This window comes from Protopterus annectens, chromosome 10.part0, assembly GCF_019279795.1.
Source record: "Protopterus annectens isolate FY-2018-M chromosome 10.part0, PAN1.0, whole genome shotgun sequence".
NCBI classification, from domain to species: Eukaryota; Metazoa; Chordata; order Ceratodontiformes; family Protopteridae; genus Protopterus; species Protopterus annectens.
The window spans coordinates 350524402-350545371 of NC_056744.1; the positions used below are offsets into that span (position 1 = coordinate 350524402).

Here is a 20970-nt window from a genome sequence, read left to right on the forward strand (position 1 = left end):
ACCAGCTGAGCCTTGGCTGGTGAATCCAGGGGCTTAAGGAGACCCCTTAATATCAGCTTATTTTTGCGCTCCTGCAGAACCCTTGGACTGAATGCGTGGCATAAAGAACAAGAGTCCTGCAGGTGCAGTGCACCTAAGCAATAGATGCAAGTGTGCCCATCTGTCAGAGACATTTTCTGACAGCATGAGTCACACTTCTTGAATCCAGACACCTTGGATTCTTTAGACATATCTAGTCCAACACAGAAAGCTTTGGCCAAAGGCCCAACAACTAAAAAACTACAACACTAATCTACTAAAAACACAATAACTACAGTTAAGTTTTTTTTTTTTTTTTTTTAATAGGAAGCCTCTAACTTAAACGGCTACCTATGAAGTAAAAGAGACTAAAACTAAATAAAACGTTACAATAAGAATGATAGTAAAGGGGAAGGGGGAGGGGAAGAACTCTCTAACTTAAACGAATTCTAAGGGAAAATACAATAACTTTAAAACTACCACTAAGCTAATTAACAATAAAGTCGAAAGACTAAACTATCAAAAAATAACCCCTAATTCTCAAGAAAAAGTATTAAACTAACTTACAAAAGCCTGAGCCAGTAAGAACAAACCTCGCAGCTGAAGTGGCAAACAAGATCTGGGTAGCTAGCACTAGGCATCATGGAATAAGGGGTAGCCTCGAGCCAGTAAACCGCTCTCGAGCTATAGAAGATGGCCGAGTCGGAGCCGAGGGTTGGCTCCGATCCCAACAAGCAAGAAACAAAGGCAAGATAGACAACTTATCATTTATTATCAGACAACAGATTTATACATTTGCAAAATCTTATAACAAAGCAGCCTGGCTCCACAAAAGGTGTAATAAACTGCTCTAGTGACGTTCAGATTACCTTCAACACTGAAATTTAATTATGTTATATTAAAAAAGAACGACACAAGTTGGATCCAAACAAAGCACAGGGAGGAGACGGAATTAGTAATAATGAGCTCAGAAAACTTGAGCATGAACTTTCAACACCATTGTATCAGTCATTTACTAGGTCACATAAACATGGAGATGCCTTATGATTGGAGACATGCACTTGTTAAAACGGTCTAAGGAAAAGGGAAGGAGAAAGTACAGTTTTGTACCTACCATAAATGTAGATGTTCGAGTGTTCACCCTGCTGCAGTCATCACACTTGGGTTATCCTGTCGTCAGGCGGTCCCGCAGTCGGCCGGAATTCCAAAGTCTTGGTCCGGCGTCGGTTGTTGTCACCTCTTCCCTGATGTCAGTGCGCCAGGGGTATATATAGTGCAACAGACGCCATTTTCTTCAGTTTTTCTTGCCCCAGATGTCAGGTGCCCCCAAAAAAGGTGGTCAGAAATTAGTACCAAATGGAGTAACCTATGCACAAACACAAAATCCCTTCAGCTATAAGCAAATACATCAGTAAGGTATTAAAGAGATTTAGTCAGTAGATCAGAGGGGATGGAGGGAGGGTAACCTGGACTGCAGCAGGGTGAACACTCGAACATCTACATTTATGGTAGGTACAAAACTGTACTATGTTCATTGTGTTACCCTGCTGTAGTCATCACACTTGGGTTAAATCCCAAAGCTAAGGTAGGGGGGAGGTATCATAGAGGGTTAGTGGAGGCTATAAGGCCCTGCAGAACTGCAGTGGTGAAGCCCGCCCTGGTCTTAGAGTAAAGAGGTAAGTGATAGTGTTTGGTAAAGGTGTGTACTGAACTCCAAGTTGCAGCTTCTAAAATCTCCTTGGTTGGAACCCCCCTGAGAAAGGCTGTAGAGGTAGCTGTTGCCCTGGTAGAGTGGGACCTAATGGTAGCAGGAACTGGTTTCCCATGATGGGAATAGCAGAAACGTATGTAATGACCTATCCATTTAGAAATGGTTTGCTTTGATATAGCCTTCCCTTGAGAAGTTGTAGCATAGGATACAAAGAGCTGGTCAGATTTTCTGAAAGCCTTAGTTTTGTCCAAGTAGAAACGAAGTTGCCTGTGAATGTCCAAGGAATGCAGGAGTCTCTCACCTTTGTTCTGTGGATTTGGGAAGAAGGTGGGTAAGTGGATGGCTTGATTTAAAGCCACACTGGAAACCACCTTAGGCATAAAGGAAGGATTAGTTCATAGAGAAACTCTGTCTTGATGAAAAATGAGGAAAGGTTCCACAGCCATTAGTGCCTGTAGCTCTGAGACTCTTCTAGCTGAAGTTATTGCTAGGAACAGGGCAGTCTTCCATGACAGGAACTGAAGATATGCAGAGAAAGCTGATTCAAAGGGAGGTAGCGTTAGTTTTTCCAAAACAAAATTGAGGTCCCATGTTGGTGTAGGAGCTCTCCTGGGTGGTCTAATGTTTTTTGCCCCTCTGAGGAACTGCCTTAGAAAAATAAAATAAAAGTGGATCCGTGTTGTAGTGAGCTGAAATAGCTGAAGCATGGATTTTAATGGAGGAAAAAGAAAGTGCAACATCTCAGCTAAATACTAAAATGAAAAAAAGGCTTCCACCACAGCAAAAAGTTCACTGAGAAATTCTGTTCAAATGTAGGCTTTAATAAAATGAAGAAATAAAAAGCACAAATTGTGCTGTTCAAGTTGCAGGTCAAACAGGATAAGCGCTTTCAGTTAAAAAACCTTCTTCAGATCCAGCCTTAGAAGAGGATGTGAAAATAAAAGTGGATCTGTGCTGTAGTGAGCTGAAATAGCTGAAGCATGGATTTTAATGGAGGAAAAAGAAAGTCCTTTGTGCAACATCTCAGCGAAATACTGTAGAATGGGAGGCATGTGAGGCTGAATTGTGTCTTGGCCTTTAGCTTGGTTCCAGGCACAAAACCTTTTCCATTTGTCCGAATAAGCCTTCCTGGTGCTTTGGCCTCCTGGCTTCCAGAATAACATCCAGAACTGCTTGTGAAAGAGGAGCTGGTTCATAGGTTCATACTAGGCTATCTGCCCCAAGGCATTTATAAGCCTAGCCCGAATTTTTGTGGCTTACGCCACCCCTTATATGAAAAAATACTGTACCCATTAGTTTGTTGTGCCTCTGTCCAGCAGTGACACAGAGATGATTCACGGGGTAAACCTACGATCTCCCATCCAAAGGTCAAGATTTCTCTTGAACAGAGCCAGCGAGGTGCTCTGCCTCACATGGACCGGGACTCTATTCCACAGCATAGGGAGTCTCTGAGTGATAAATCTATCCCTCCAGCACGTCCTATTTATATCCGTGCTAAGGTTTAAGTCGCTTGCTCTAGTGGTTTTGGTGGATTTGGATTTTTTGAGGTGGAGCATGTCCATTAATTCCGGGTTGGACATGGCCTTGTATGTCAGGCACATGTCACCTCTGAGCAGACGGTATGCGACTGAATAGAGCTGGAGTTTCTTCAATCTGGCAGCATATGACAGATTTTGGAGTCCCTTTATCCTTTTGGTGATAAACTTTTGTGGTCTCTCCAATTGCTGCAGATGTCGGGCGAGATACATCCCGAATGGGGCATTGTACTCGATCATTGGTCTGATAAGTGAAGAGTACAGGGGAACAATGACCTCACTAGATCTGGATGTGAATCCCTTCATGATCAGGTGGGCAATGTAGAAGGTCTTTCTAACCACTTTAGCAACGCGAGTGTCAAAAGAAAGGCCACTGTCAACCTGGGTCCCCAGGTCCCTGATAACCTCTTCTGTGCTTAGTGGATTGCCACCTATATGGTAGCTTGGGGTTACCTTGTTTTTCCCGAAGGGTATGACTATACATTTTTTGGCATTTAATTTCAGGCCATGGCTCTGGCACCAGCTATCTGTTTCCGTGAGTCCCTTCTGAAGGATATCCGTGTCCGATGCACTTTCCACTATGGCCCAGTTTGCAGTCGTCTGCAAACTTTGTCAGCCAAAGACCTCCCATGTTGGCCTGTACTTCTGAGAAGTAGATGACGAACAATAGGGGGCCAAGGACCGAGCCCTGTGGGACACCACTTGTGACCAGCTTGGAGTCTGACATAGCGCCAGCAACTCTAAGCCTGTGGGTTCTGTCCTTAAGCCAGTTTGCAACCCATCTTGTGACATATGGGTTTACATTTAAGCTGGTAAGTTTTTTTACAATACCCGAGTGGGGTATTGTGTCGAAAGCCTTTGCAAGGTCAAGGTAGGCTGTATGGACTGCCTTTCTATCATCAATGGCCTTGGTGACTGTTTCAAGAAGTCAACCAAGTTCAAAAGGCATGATCTTCCCTTGACAAGCCAAACTGGGTCGGGTCCAATGTCTGCAAGTCCCTATATCTTTGTTTATGAGCTCCATTATGATCCTCTCCATAGCTTTGCAGACTAGACTTGTTAAGCTTATGGGCGGTAATTACCAGGGTCCGTAGAGGCACCACCTTTGTGGAGTGGGACCACAGTTGCCGTACGCCACTCCTTGGGCACGTATCCTGAGGTAAGGCTGAGATTAAACAGCTGCCTTATGTGCGGGTTTAATTCCTCATTTAGCTCGTGTAGCACACAGCCGGGGACACCATCCGGTCCCATTGATGCTGTGTTTTTAGCTTTAGAGAGAGCAGCTTTCACCTGCGCATTTGAGATGTCTGGGAGGCTACACTCCATTGGGATAGTTATCTCTCCTTTAGGGGGGGAGAGGGGGGTGAAGTTTGCACTGAACCTGTCTGCCAGTATGTTGGCAATGTCTGTGGGTTCAGTGATTTTTGTATCATTTTGGACTAATTCTGAGCATATCTGGGAGTTTCCACCCAGGTTCCTAACATAGCTGAAAAAGGCCTTATGATTGTCCTTTGAATCCATGGCAATGTTTCTCTCAAAATTGGCCTTAGTTGATTTTATGAGTGCTCGTATTTTTTTACTAATAATGATCAGGGGTGACTTCCCTTTTATGGATTTTGTTCTATCATGTAATAGCTTTCTCCTCTTATTGTAAAGTTTGTTAATGGCTGGGGTCCACCAGACTGGACGTTTGCCCTTTGTGGAAAGACTCTGGGTTTTATTTGGGATTGCCTGATCCATGCAGTCTTGGAGGTGTTCATAGAAGGCATTTGTAAGGGCTTCCGCAGCTTGGGTTGTGGTTTCCACTGTCTCAGGGGCTTTGAAGGATACCACACCAGTCTTGAGTAGTGTGAAGTTTGCTTTAGAGAAGTTCTTCACTGTGGTCTTTTTTGTTTGGGGTGGGGGCGGGATGTGGATTTCCAGTGAGATTAGTTTATGATCAGATCTCACCAATGAGGGATATACTTCCGGTGTGGAACATTTTGTCCCCATGTTTGTGATAATGAGATCTAGTATATTTTCTCCTCTCGTGGGAACAGTGACTAGCTGTTCCATGGCATTTGAATTTATGAACTCCAGGAACCGTTGGGCTAGAAAGTTAGGGCTTGAGTAATGTTCCCAGTCTATATTCGGGTAGTTGAAGTCACCCAATATGATGGTGTTTGGAGATACATTTATACCCTCCAGTGTCTTCAGGAAGGCTGTGTGGGGTTCCTGAGTTTAAGAGGGTGGCCTGTAGCATGCTACAATTTGTAGAGCAGTTTTGCCTATGGTTAGTTGCACCTGGATGGTTTCCGAAGCTTCGTGCGTTGCCACCAACCTGGAGGTGTGGGTATCCTTTATGAATATGGATACACCCCCTCCTTTTGTGGTGTGGTCCAGGTTTTGGGGCCGGAATGCATGATATGAGGTAAAACCTAATAGTGCCAGGGTGCTCTCAGGACCCTTGAACCAGGTTTCAGTTACAGTACAGACATCGATGTTCTCCATACTGAGAAGGGCCTCGAGTGCGTGCATTTTGAGATTTAGACTTCTGGCATTGAGCAGCATTACCCTCAGTTTCTTCCCATTTTTGTTTTCTAGGGTGGTAGGTTTAGAATTTGAGCCTTGCCTAAAAAAGGCACTATAGGGGTGGCAAGAGCCTTAGCCAATATCCGGAATCCCAGGGGTGACAGGTGCAAGCCGTCCCTTGCGAAGCAGCGTGGCTTGTCAAGCATGTCATCCCAGGCAGATAGACACTGGATCCCCTTTGAATGACACCAGACATTAAGCCAATTGTTAAAGCTGATCATCTTGTCTCTATATTGTGGCATCATTCTTGGTGAAGGAAGGATACTGCTCAGGGTTAGGGTCATACCTGCCTGGGCTACATAATCAGAGAGCTCCTCTATGTCTCTTTTCATGTAGTCCAGGGAGGTACGTCTCAGGTTGTTCACACCAGCATGGACAACGACTGTGTCATATTTGTACTTGCCGTGGATTGACCCGAGTGCTTGTGTTATGTGGCGGATTCTAGCGCCCGATAGGCAGCTTACTGTGACCCTCTCCTTGTTCAGCCTGGTGAGTGGGACGTCAGTGTGTCTGACTATGGAGTCACCTATGACAAGTATGTTTGGTGTTGTATTTGGCTTTAAGGGCTGTGACTGCTTTGCACACTGCTTTTGTGGTTTATGTGTTGCTTGTGGGGTGTCTTGAGGTAGCAGCTGTTTGGGTGTCTGCTTTGGAGGCCTCTGCTGTTTAGGTAAATTTTTACTCAGAGCCTCCGAGTATGCCTTTGTGTGTTTATGTGTTTGATTCAGTGGTGTGGTAGCATTATGTGAGGCTGGTTTTGTGGTGTGTGTAGTTGCCTTCTCCTCCTGTCTGGTCTTGCCAGTCCTGAGTTGAGAGAGCTCAGCCTCAAGTTTGGCTAAATAGCTGCATCTCTCAAGTATTTGTGTTATGTGGGAGGAGGAGAGGGTTGTCTGTGTACATGAGGCAGTTATAACATTGCCTCAAGATTCCCAGATTCACCAGCTGGACCGGAGAGGAGATTGACAACTGACCTTTGGACATGCTAGAATAATATTGGGAATTCCTTAATAATTGAAAACAAGGGCCAGTGGGGAGTGAGGGTGTAGTGCTTTTAATTTTTAGTGCTGACTTATATAATTGCTTTAGTGAGCAAGTGCCAGGTAACTTGAGTGCAATGTGTTACAAGTAACTAAATTCAAAAATGACAAACAGTAACTTTCTTTCAAGTGAAACAAGGAAATAAGTACAGTAAGCAATGCAGATATCACTAGTGATCCACAGAAGCGCTGAGAAGCCGTGTATTAGGTGGAATTAGCTCCCAGGGAAATAACAAGCAAACAAACAACAAGCATATAAACAAAGCTAGATTCAGCAGGCCTGGATCTAGTCTATGCTAGAGCAAACAAGGTGTACCAATTTCAGTAAGATACAGTTCAAATATTCAGGCACTATAAACCTTTAACCAGAAATTTCCAGCTCAGAAGGGCAGAGTCCAGCCTCTTCTCCCACAAGAGTGCAGACCACGAACCTTCTTAATGTAAAATAACTGGCCTGAAGCCCAAGTGCCTAAACCAGAACTAATACACTTGGACACTGGGCTCTCAATCAGCAGTTCCCAACTTAGAAGGATGAAAGCTACCTGTCCTGCCACCACAGTGCTTGCCACAAACCTTCCTAATGTAAAACAACTGGTCTGAAGCCCAAGTGCTTAATCCAAAAGGCTTAGAATGATAGCTACACTTTAATCAAGTTACAACCAAGCAGTAATAAATACAATTGAATACTTTAGAGAATGTCTGGATTAGTGCTCAAGTTACAGAAACAACGCTAGATCCAGCAGGCTCAATCCAGTCTATGCCACAGCAAACAAGGCGCACCAACTTCAGTAAGAAGCAGTTCAGATATGCATGCACTATAAGCCTTTAACCAGAATTTCCCAGCTCAGAAGGGCAGAGTCCAGCCTCTCCTCCCACAAGAGTGCAGACCACAAACCCCCTTAATGTAAAATAACTGGCCTGAAAGCCCAAGTGCTTAAACCAGAATTAATACACTTTTAGAATAACAGACACTGAGCCCTCAATCAGCAGTTCCCAACCTAGAAGGATGTAAGCTACCTGTTCTGCCACAACAGTGCAGACCACAAACCCTCTCAGTGCAAAACAACTGGTCCGAAGCCCAAGTGTTTAAACCAAAAGGCTTAGAATGAGTTACACCAAGCAGTAATAAATACAATTGAGTATTTTTAAGATGATGCAAAAGTAAAATGAAGTAGGTAGAAACACAAGTACAGTAAAAGCAGATGAAATTTTTTTTTTTTAATCTGAACAAGTGCTGAGATCAAAGAAACAGATTTGAGAGCTGAAACTAGAAAACTGGCTAGTTATAAGGAAAAAAAAAACAAGCTAGAAGGCTTCCCTCAAACACAGAAGGGCTTGGGGGCTCAGAAGCCTACAAATAGTCTATACCACTTAACAGGAAAGGCAAGAAATGAGCTTAATTTTTTTTGTCAGTTTCCCAGATGATCTCTTTGTACACAGTAGGAGTGCCTGAAATCAGAATATGATCTCACTGCACTCAGTTGAGTGAGCAAATGAGATGAACCCAGAGGCAGGCTGAGGGGCGGGCAGTTTCAAGGCCACTAAGAGCAGAAAAACTGCCAGCTCAGTTAAAATTCCTTCAACACAGTTTAAATCTAGCCGGCCAAAGCTGAGGTATTTAAGCAGAAAATAATTTCACAATGCACCACTTAACTAGGCAAGGACAGGAAATCAAAGAATGTGGCTACCCCCACACCTGTAATTACTAGCAAATAACAAAATTCAGCAAACACTAGCTTCTGTTCAAGTTACTAAAGAGCAGAAGAGCAGAAAAACTGCCAGCTCAGTTAAAATTCCTTCAACACAGTTTAAATCAAATTAAATACTGTATTTTTTTTTTTTTTTTTTTAAAGTGCAGATAAAGGTACTTAAATTCTCTTATACGTCCAGTTGAATATAACCAAGTTGTTAGCCGGCCAAAGCTGAGGTATTTAAGCAGAAAATAATTTCACAATGCACCACTTAACTAGGCAAGGACAGGAAATCAAAGAATGTGGCTACCCCCACACCTGTAATTACTAGCAAATAACAAAATTCAGCAAACACTAGCTTCTGTTCAAGTTACTAAAGAGCAGAAGAGCAGAAAAACTGCCAGCTCAGTTAAAATTCCTTCAACACAGTTTAAATCAAATTAAATACTGTATTTTTTTTTTTTTTTTTAAAGTGCAGATAAAGGTACTTAAATTCTCTTATACGTCCAGTTGAATATAACCAAGTTGTTAGCCGGCCAAAGCTGAGGTATTTGTGTTTAGTTGATTTGCCATGCAGCCAGATTTAAAGTTTTGAGCTGGCTGTGAAGTATCTGTTTTGTTGCGTGAGCAAATGGGGGATTTGAGGCAATATCCATGGAGGGCTGTGGGACATATTTCTCAATAGCGGGTACCAGTGCTGGCGTGGCCAGTCTGGGGCTATGAGAATCAGTCGTGGTCTCTCCTTTTTGACTTTCAGAAGAACCTTTGTGAGGAGAGGCAATGGAGGGAAGGCATATACTGTCAGGTTTTTCCAACTGAGAGTGCGTCCACTTTCCAAGCTTGTTGGTGAAATGTCCTTGTACAAAATTTTGTTAGTTGATAGTTTTGAGGACTGGCAAACAGGTCTATGTCTGGAAGGCCCCATTTTTGAGTTATCATTGCAAATATTTGTGGATCTAGTTTCCACTCGTGGGGATCCTTGATGTTTCTGCTGAGGTCGTCTGCCAATGTGTTCTTCTGTCCTGGCAGGAATTGAGCTTGTAACTGAACTTGGTAAGCCAGAGCTGTGTTCTATAAGATCATTGCTTGCCTGCATAGAGGGTAGTAATGTGTACCCCCTTGTTTGTTTATGTACCACATTACTGTGGTGTTGTCAGTCCTTATTGCAAGTTGTCCTGGATGTAATAGATCCTTGAAGGCTGTCAGAGCTTTCTGTACAGCTAGCATCTCTTTTTGATTTATGTGCAGATTTCTTTGATCTGCGGTCCATAGGCCTTGAATGTATTGTCCTGCCATGTGTGCCCCCCAGGCGTAGACTGAAGCATCTGTTGTGATAGTTTGCCTGGCTGGGGGCAAGGTGAAAGGCTGACCCTTGAGGTGACATGCCTGTGACCACCACAGAAATTCCTATTGTAGGCAGGGAATGAGAGATATTGTGTCCAAGCTGTGGCTGTGTTGAGACCATACGCTTTTTATGTACCACTGTAATTTCCTCATATGCAGCTTTGCAAATGGTATTATTAGTATGCAAGATGCCATGAAGCCCAAGGCCTGCAGAATTTTTCTTGCAGTTAATTGGGTCTTTGTTGCCATTGTCTTGAAATATTGAGTCAGTTGTAGCTGCTTGTCTGGCATAAGATAAGCCTTCTGGGCCATTGTATTCAAGCTGGCACCCAGGAATGTCATTTTTTGTGAGGGTACTAGTTTTGACTTCTTTTCGTTTACTGTGTACCCCAGGCAGTTTAGTAGATGCTTTACAAAGGCCAGATGATGTAAGAGAATGTCTTCTGCTTGGATGAGGCAGTCGTCCAGGTATGGATATATTTGACTTCCTCTGTCTGCAGTATGCAATTACTGGTGCCAGGCATTTTGTGAAGACTCTGGGCGCAGTAGATAAGCCAAAGGGCAGTGCAGAGAATTGGTAATGGGTTGAACCTGCAATGAAACGGAGGTATCTTCTGCAACTTTGTCCGATAGGGACATGCAGGTATGCCTCCTTGAGGTCCAACGTTACCAGCCATGCTTCCTTGCCCAACATGGGAAGTAGCTGCTGTAGTGTTAGCATCCTGAATTTAGGTACTTGTGTTTAGAATTGAAAGGTCCAGAATTGGTCTCCAGGCATTGTCCTTTCTGGGCACTAGAAAGAGTCTTGAGTAAAATCCTTGGCCTTGCTCTCGAGTAGGTACCAGTTGAATGGCTCATGTCCATGAGAGATGTAATTTGTTTTTGTGCCTCTGCCCTTTGATTTTGTGGCAGGTTTGGCATTCCTCTTTTCATTGGCAAGGTGTAAAAGTGGAATCTGTATCCTCTTAAAATTATGTCTAGGACCCATTTGTCCTTTGTGACAATGTGCCAGTTGTCTGCACAAAGTGAGAGTTTCCCCCCCAAGGGGGCTGCCAAGAGAGTATTGCTTGGCCAGACGAGGTGCAAGTCATTGAGTTTGTCTTCTGGTGGATTGAGACCTGTCTTCTCCTCCCTTCTGTGTTGTAGTGCCCCACTGCTGAGGTTTGTACTGGGCTTGTGGTTGTCCTCTGCCCCTTGGGCGTCTGTATTTACCCCTCTGTGGTCTGTCAGTAGCTGGAAAGGACCAATATTTTGTTGGCCAGTTTCTGCTGAAGTGAGGGGGTTGTACCTGTAGGAAATCTTTGACTGTCTGCATAGATTTTGCCTTATCCTCCATTTTCTTTAAGACTTCTTCTGCTCTAACTCCGAAAAGAACATCCTGCTGTAAGGGAGCATCTAGTAGTTTTGCTTTAACATGATCAGGCAGAGTTTGTTCCTTTAACCAAGCATGCCTACGTATAACGGACCCAGTGACAGCTGCTCTGCAGGAGGCCTCCAAAGAATCAAACCCACATTGTAAGGTATGTTTGCCCACCTGTTCAGTGGCGTGTAACAGATCCTGTACTTCTTTTAATTCAGATTGTTGAGGGAGAGTGGTTATTCTTTGCTTTAACTGAGAGATTAGGAACTGCTGATACTTAAGCATGTGAAATTGACAATTCAGTGCCCTCATAGCTAGTGTGGCTGAGGTGTAAACCTTTTTCCCCCACCTGTCTAGTGCTCTAGAATCCCTCTCAGAAGGTACTGGGCTTTTAGCCATAGAAGCCTTAGCCCCCTTGGGACCCTGGGAGATAGTCTCTGGGTCAGCTACAGGGCTTTTGTAAAGAAATTTGCGTGAATCAGGCACTCTATAGTATCTGTCAGGCTTAGCCAGAGCAGGAGGAAGAGAGTCAGGGTTCAAACTGGATTCTAAATAGACATCATCCACAATGTCCAAAACTGGAGGGATGGCAAGTGGTCTGTGTTGGGGGAGCAATAGAAACTCTCTGAGCCTTTTCTTAGAGTCAGAGTAGTCCTGACCCTCCCAGTGAAAATGTTCCCTCATAGTGTGTAAAGTTTCCCCAAAGGAGTAGTCTTCAGGAGGAGAAGCTGAGGGAATAGAGTCCTCAGCATCAGAATCTCCATAAGGAGAGAAGGAGTAATCTTGGCCCTCAGAGGAGTCTGAAGAAATAGACACTTGTTCAGAGGATGCATAATCTTCCTCTTGTCTAGGCCTTTTGTCAGGAGGGGGCTGGGAACCCCTGATTAAAGAAATCAAATCTTCAGCCATTTTGAGCATCTGTTTCTTAGGCATGGGGCCTTGAACAGGAGACTGAAGTGCAGTCCTTTTAGATTTAGTAGGAGTCTTCGACTTAGAAAACGTTTTAATGGTGAGAGTCGGTCTGAAAACGCCTTCAGAAACCGATGGCGTTTCTGAAGCATCATCTTTTTTTTGTGGAATACATTTTACTTTCTCCTTATTACTTCTTGTTTTGAGTTTTTTGTAGCAATGTCGTCGGAAGGGCCTGAACTAAATGGCTGCGTCGGCCTGGTGCATTCCGCCAAAACTTCCGTAGCGGTCTCGGGTTCCAGATCTGTGGTAGTCAGAGGCTGCGTCGGAGCCTCACTGAGGACCGGAGACCGGATCAGCCGAGGCCTCGGAATCTGGCTTAGGCCTGGGCTGGCTGTCCTTATCCTTGCGTTTTTTGTGCACGCTGGTAGTCGGTTGCTCCGACAGCATGGTGTAGTTAAATTTCCTACCGAAGTAGTGTCGTGCGAAACTAAAGCGTCTTTTAATAGTACGCTTATTAAACCTAGCACAAAACCGACAAGTAGTGACATCGTGGTCTGGGCCTAGGCACGGTATACAATAAGAATGAAAATCCTTATGAGGTATTTGCTTCCCACAAGAAATACAATTGTTAACTTTTTCTGACATCGGTCTGAGGCAAGAAAAGTTTCCCCAACAGACTACTTAGCTTTATAGAAGACTTCGGTCTGAAATTCGAATTCGAAAATCTCAGGAGTCGGCCGACCGGCACTTGTGAACTGCTTCTGCTTCGGGCACCGTGCGGCAAGAAAGACTGAAGAAAATGGCGTCGGTTGCACTATATATACCCCTGGCGCACTGACGTCAGGGAAGAGGCGACAGCAACTGACGCCGGACCAAGACTTTGGAATTCCGGCCGACTGCGGGACCGCCTGACGACAGGATAACCCAAGTGTGATGACTGCAGCAGGGTAACACGAACATCAAACCCACAGTAATACAGACCCATAAGTTTACTTTCATGTCGTGGACAAAATGCAGAAGGTTTTACTGGATAAGTTGTCAGAATTAGAATCAGCATACACTTGTTGAAAATAAATCTGTTACCACCTGTAACATGATGTTCTATAGCAATATAACAATGGTTATGAATGAAAACTTGTGCTGCAATGTAATTTATACAGATTTAACTTTAGTATTTGATAGGGCCATACAGAAAACAGACAAAACTACAGCTAGGTACTGACTTACTGTTAAAATAGACAAGCTGCACTCCTTACAAATAAGACATGGTGAGTATCACAGCAATAGAACAGGTGAAATTCAATGTTTAAACACAAATTTACAAAACCAAAATGCAAAAGCAAAAAAAAAACAAACAAAAAAGGAAAACGGCAGCTGGATGCACCAGTTCAAAAGCTTTTACTATATTCAAAAACCACGGATATCTCAGCCTTTCACCTTCAAAGGATATACCACCATAAAAACAATCTCTTTACATACAGGTGAACCCCCGCCTAATTAACTAACATACAATTAAACTTTTCAAATTACATTTAAAGTGCCCAACAACCTCAAAAAAGTCACATACTAAAACATACATGAATACATTACAAAATATAATTGTACATAAAAAATATACAACTTACAATAACTTTCATAAATAAATGTTCTTAAACATTTTTTTACATAAACAATTTCCCACTACTCAATAAAAATAAACAATAAGTTGATTTTTTCAAATCAATTTACCAGACTAACCTCAAGATTGAGGCCCCTAGGATGCAAATATCTAAAATTCAGAATGAATTTACTTTCCAACTCATTTAATTTTTTATCAACACCCCCCCCCCATGCAAAACAGGCTGTGCTAACACTAAAATAGAAAGTATTGTTGTGTAAGAACTTAACATAACCTTAGATATCCTTCTCTTCCACATGCTGCTGCATTCATGACATCAGGGAGTTTGCCTCTGGTGAACTCTCGAACATCCGGCTGTTATACAAAAGTTAAATGCTACCACTAGGGAGCATGCAATGTCCCGTGCCTCTTCTCGGACATTGGTTGTAAATGGACATCAGCACACATCCACCTCAGAAGTGAATGCCACCGGAATTGGTGACTCGGGAGTAGGTACTCCAGGAGTCCGGGGGAAGGCTAGGTGTGAAACTATACAGCAGCTTATAGAAGAGGACACCTAAGGTTACGGTAAGTTCTTACACAATACTATGTCCTTTTATTCATATGCTGCTGTATTCATGACATCAGGGAGAGTGCACAAGCTCCTGCTCTATATATGGGGAGGCAGACCAGAAGCAGTTTACACAAACCCATGGAGGGTGGCTCTGGCAAACCCTGCCTCTAGAAACCAAGTCCAGCTTGTAGTGCCTAGTGACAGTGTAAACAGAGGATCATGTAGCTGCTTTGAGGATAACAGCAGTGTCTAATCCTTTAAGGAATGCCCCAGAGGAGGACACTGCTCTGCGAGAGACTTACCATGAGTAGTGTAACAACATGAAATAGTCTTAGATATCCAAGAGGACATGGTTTGCTTGGAAACAGGCTGACACAGGGCTCTTGGGTGGTACGAGACAAACAGCCTGTCAGATTTGTGTAGGGATTTAGTAATACCTGAGCTGTCTGTGAATGTCTAAGGAATGAAGTATCCACTCTGCCTTGTTCTGTGGAGAGGGGAAAGAGGTTGGCAGATTTATAGTTTGATTTTAAGGACAGCTCACTGACCACTTTGGCCATGATGGAGGTGTTAGTACACAAGCACATCCTGTCCTTGTGGAAGACAGTGAAGGGGGGAGGGGGGTCTGCCACAACGGCCTGGAGTTCCAAGACTCTTCTGGCTGATGTGATGGCCACTAAGAGGACAGTTTTCCAGGTGCAGTGTTGTAGGGAGAAGTCTTTGGCTTGTTCGAAAGGTGGGAGCCTCAATTTCTCCAGGACAAAGTTGAGATCCCAAGAGGGGATGGGTTTCCTTGGGGGTCTGAGATGAAGTGCTCCTCTCAGAAAGAATTTGACTTCTAACCTGGAAGCTAGAGGAGGTACTAAAGGCAGACATGCAGAGACGGCAGACAAATGTATTTTAATGGAGGAATAAGATAATCCAGACTTTGTAAGGTCACAAAGATAAGCCAAGACCACTGGAGGCTCTGCTCCCAGTGGCTGCAGGTTATTTTTTTAGACACCACAATTAAAATCTCTTCCATTCTGACAGGTAGGATTTTCCAGTAGTCAGTTTTTTCTGGCCTCCTGCAGAACCTGGATCACGTCCCTCTCGAGTATAGGTGTCTGAAGGGAATCAGCACACACTAACACACAGTGTGAGGTTAAGAGTAGACAGTTGGAGGTGCAGGAGTGTTCCCTTGTCTTGTGCGAGTAGGTTCATTCGGTGGGGTAACCTGTGGTGACTGCACTTGGCTAGGTTAAATTGAAGGGGGAACCAGTGCTGTCGTGTCTAACAGGGAGTCCCAGCAAGATTTGAGACTGTTCCTTCTGAATTTTCAGCAGGGTTCTTTGAATGAGGGGGAAGGGGGGAATGTATAGGCGTACATCCCTTCTAGGAAATCAAGACAGCATCCACCTTCCAGGTCTCTGAGTGAAGTACCCTGAAACAGAAGGTCGGGAGCTGTCTGTTCATGGGGGAGGCGAAGAGATCAACATCTGGGATACACCATCGATGGACCTAGTCCAGAAACATACCCCTGTTCATCATCCATGGTACAGAATTGAAAGTGCACACAGTCCACTGAGAAGTGGAGGTACCTCCCGAAAAGTAGGTGAATGGGGATGTGTAAGTAGGCGTTTTATGTCCAAGGACACTAGGAAAGCCTGAAGAAGGATCAGGGGTGGGAGAGAGAGCATCCTGAAGGGGACTCTGAGGAAGATGTTGAGCTGGGATATGTCCAGGATAGGCCTCCAGTTACCTTCCTTTCTGGGGACCTGAAAGAGTCTTGAATAAAATCATCTTCCTCTTGCTAAGGTGGGTACCTCCTGAATGGTTCCTTGAGCAAGGAGTTCTTGCAGGATAGGTGAAAAGAAAGGTATTTTGTCTTGGGTGGGTGAGGGATGCCTTTTGGGGTGGGTCTGGGAGTCTGGCCCTCCCAGGACATGAAGTATCCCTTTTTTATGAGGGAGAGGACCCAGGAGTCCTGGGTAACCTGCTTCCAAGCTGGAAGGCAGAGGGAGAGGTGCATAGATGGAGTGGTGTCTGAGGGAGGAGCCTAGTAGCAGGAGACTACCAGGTGATCCCTGAGAGGGCTGTTTAAAGGGAGGGGTGATGGAGGCAGGCCTGAGTGGGGCCTGTTTCTTGTGGTCCTTTCTGGGTTTTGTCTGAGGTCTCTTGCCAGAAGTTCTCACAAATGAAGTTTTAGATGGATAATTCCTCGGAAAATGAGGTACTGGACAAACACGTCTCAGTTCCTGCAGTACCTTCCCTTTGGTTTAGAGGGCTATGAAGAGATCAGCAGCTGCTGCACCAATCAGGTGACTGCTGTCCAGAGGTGCATCCAGGAGTTTGGATTTGATATCCTCAAGGAGAGGCTGCAACACCTTAACAGAACCTGAGGCAGCAGCTCTAGCAGAGGCTTCTACACCATCGTAGCTGCACTTAATGGAATGTTTTGTGACCTGGGAGCAAGAGCTCAGGAGGGAAGAAATCTTTGCCTTAGCTGGGGAATCTGGTAATTCTTCCAACTGTTTTATCTGCCATGAGAGCCGGGGCATATGTGTCTGATAGCTGATGGCTCTTCGAGCCAGGGTGGCAGAAGTGTAAACCACCTTTCCCAGGCGTTCCATCATCCTGCTCTCCTGTATCAGAGGGAAAAAGAGAAGTGTGGGGGGGGGGGGGTAACAATTTGGAAGTTTTGTCCATGGTCACAGATGACTGCCAGATCTGTAGTAGCAGCCTTGTAGAGAAAGATTGCTGCCTCAGACACCTTGTAGAATGGATGGTTGGGGGCTGCGAATCAGGCTTTTTAGAAGCAGCCATGAATGCATCCAGAAAAGCAAGGGGGGGGACAGCATGAGGGCTAGGAGACTCCAATTGGAGTAACTCAATATCTTTTTTGAATCTCAGCGACTTGGCTGCTATCCCATTTAAAGGAATTTTGCATCTTAGTGATGGTCTCACCAAAGGTGAGATCCTAGCCTGGCTAATCTGTGTCACTGGACTCCTCCTTTGGGGAGGCATATCTCAGGGGAGAAGCCATTTTGTGAGGAGATGAGGGACTCATCCTCCTCCTCTGAAGAATCCTCTTCCTCAGAGGGCTTGTCAGAGATTGCTCCCTTGGGGATAGAGGTTAGAGAGGCCTGAGTAGGGATCGGGTCCTGACATAAGGCCAAGAAAGTGTTGAGCAGGCCTTGGGTAAAGGCCTGCCAATTTGGGGGCTGTTCGATGCTCAGAGAAGACAGAGGTTGGGAAATATGCTTATAGTCTTCTGCTTTCTTTTCCTATGGGAATCTAGTGAAGAAGGTTGAGAAAACCAGTGGAGGGTAGGAGGGCCTGATGCCAGCCTGAACTCCATGATGTCCGATTCAATGTCTTCATGAGCGACAATCTGAGAAACCCCATGTGGTCCTCTGGAAATAATGAGCCGAGTTTCCCCCTCGGCAACCGTCTCGGAAGCCTTATTTTTGCTCCGGGAAGAGACCTCAAGCAATAGAACAGTTTCCTCTGGGCCTTCCACTGCAAGAAGCTCTGAGGACTCCAGCTCCGACTCTGGGCCTTCACTGGCCTCGAGAGGTATGGCTGGAGTGGAGGGCGCAGCAGTCACTTTAGGCCTGCTCTTTTTGTCCGTCTTGACTTGAGGCTCAACTGAGGGTTTCGACGTCTGGTCCATACATGCGGTTAGACGTTTAAGCCTTTGGTTCTCAAGGTACAAATTCAAGGTTACTAGATGGCTTCCAGGGGTTTTGGGGACAAAGGCTCGACAAATACTACATGTGGTATGGTCGTGTTCTCAGCCTAGACAGAACAGGCAGAGCTCGTGAATCCTTATGTGGAATTTGCCTTCCATCCCTTCACTTTCCCTTCCTACCGGACACGAAACCCAAAGCAGTTGCAAAAAAAGATTAGAAACCCCCTATGGGGTACTTATCTGGAGTCGGATGTAGAAAAACGCTTTTTCCAATAAAGCTATGACCAGAGCTGTTAAGTCACACAGGTGGCAGAAATTTCTGAGATGGATGTGTGCTGACATCCGATTTATACCCAATGTCCATTTACAACAGACAACACAGAAGAGGTGCAGGAAACTGCACACACCCCAGCGGTAGCATTTAACTTTTGTATAACAGCCGAACGTTAGAGAGTTCACCAGAGCAAACTTCCTGATGTCATGAATACAGCAGCATACGAGTAGAAGGACATCCGTCATTCCCTGCATGTACACTAAGTGTTCAGCAACTGGTCTTTTTCAAATTTTTATTGTGGATGTCCCCCAAAAGTCCCATTATTCTCACTTTAACAGCTCTGTTTGTCCAATATATTTGGTACTACTGCATCCACACCCCACAAGAACTACAATTAAACCTACCTTTACAAACAAATTTCCGTCCATTTATATTGGCACCTGAAGTGTTCCTAATGCAATTACACACTTTGCAACGTCCACAAGCAAAAACACCAACAAGCTCTTGTGGAACACTGGTCACGGCCATATTCAACAGTTCCTTTAGATTTGCATACCTCACAAGAAAATTTTACAAACCTAAGGAACAAATGCTCCGCTATTTCATTTTTACAATGTACTACAAATCTTAACTGCATTTCTCATTACCTCTGAAAACAAAGAATACCTAGAAACAAAATACAAATCCCTTTCACTATCACAAGTTCCAATTCCAAAAACATCCCTACCAACATTCCTCTTATCAGAGGACATTCCTAAACACAGTTCTACCTCCTACTGCTTCCATAAAGGCCTGATTCAAACTTACTTCCTTACATCCTCTCTCAACTAACCTCTCTTTTGCCTCCAACAAGAATTTGGCCCTATAATTTTCTTCCAAAGTATTTCGGGAAATTCTCAAATTCACCAAGGGGTAATGAATTCACTAAACGAGGGGTTGGGGGGGTGCATACTATCTGCATTCAAAAAATTAATTATAGTAGTTTTCTTAAATAATCTAAACTGAATCTTATTAACAGCATCCAAATAGAACTCCACATCCAAGAACTGAACAGAACCACCACCTTTCAACATAGAAAATTTTAACACATGATCATTCGTATCCAGCTCAGAAAAAAAAAAACATCAAATTCCACAGGATGTCCCCTGCATAAAACGATGAGATAATCAATATAGCATCTAAATATTACAACACAGTTCCTATACAATTCAAAACCATAAACAAACTTCAAAATAATCCATACAGATGATCACATATGTGGGGGCACAGAGCTCCAGTGCCGTTCCCTTATGCTGGAGAAATCTCATTCCCAAATTTAAAATAATTATGTGCAAAACAAAACTCAAGCAACCTAACTACAAAAGCCCTCACCAATAAAGTCCCAAATGGCCTCCGCCCCATCTCAACTGAACGTTCATATATAATGAACTAACGTCCACCAAAACCCAACAACTCTCCTGCCATTCAAATTTAATAACTGCTTTGCATAATTACTGGGTGTTAGTAACATGCGCTAGTACCCTAGCTAGACATCTGTTCAGTAATGATGTTGTATCCTTTGAAGGCTAAAGGTCCAAGTACCAGTGGTTATTGAACATAGTAAAAGCTTTTGAACCGGTGCATCCAGCTTCTGTTTTTTTGGTTTTGAAATTCAATGTTAGTTAGGGTGTCCCAAAGTGCTCGAGCCTAGGCCCATGCTTCTTCAGATTACCTTTTACACTCATCTTTTTCATTGGAGGTGTTCTACAGTCTGTATGCAGACTATTTGAAAATGGGTAAACTCATTACATGTGCGACAAATAGCACATGTCTGCAAAAGAACTTGACTAAATTGACCACTTGGGCACAGGAGAATAATACGCTGATAAATACATCAAATCTAAGCATATAAGACTTTAGACAAACTGAAAGATGAAGCCTTAGCATAGCACATGCTGACTGAAACTGTAGACTTAAGGACCTGAGCATACGGGTAAGATTGGTTGATATGTTTAGAAAAATTCAAAGCTCAATCGATTACTGTTACAGATCTAAAAGTTTTATTAAAAAAAAAAAAAAAAAGACTTGCTCTGATTATCTCCCCCACCCTCTGTCCCTTACCCAAGACTCTATCCTGTCTGTGGAAAAATGGCAAACTAGCAATGCAATTTTACTTAACCCCAAAAAAAAAAAACAAAAACAAAAAAAAACCTTTTCCTCCCAAAATCTCTACAGCATTGTAAAAACACCTTCTTAGTCGCATCTCTCAACACCACCATCATCTCAGTAGAAACAGATACTAAACTCCTTGGCATTTACATTGATGATCAACTCAAATATGATGTTCACATTCACCAATCAACCAAAAAAACCCACCAAAAACTAGGCCTATTACATAGGAATAAAAAATACCTGATGATGGTTAACAAAATGTTCATTAGCACAAGCTTTTCTACTGCGTACTCTATTCTGTGCAGCACCTATACTCTCTAATCTCCAATCTAACCTCATGGCAAAACTTGAATCCACCTACAATAAAATTGCTAGGTTGGCGCAAATCTCCCCTACAGCGCGCCCATCACTGCACTGCCCTAAAAAACTTCCAATGTCCTAAAATACATAACCAACTTCTACTTCCACAGCTCCATCTCACCCACTCATTACTAATGCCTCCGCTGCCCCACTCGCTCTACC

The 20970-nt window shown here is 43.9% G+C and overlaps 1 protein-coding gene across 1 annotated transcript in view; it reads right to left on the reverse strand.

Annotated features, from left to right (window-relative positions):
* Positions 1–20970, reverse strand: part of PRRC2C (proline rich coiled-coil 2C) — a 2776386-nt gene that overhangs the window by 699071 nt on the left and 2056345 nt on the right. The gene's annotated exons all lie outside the window — the stretch shown is intronic.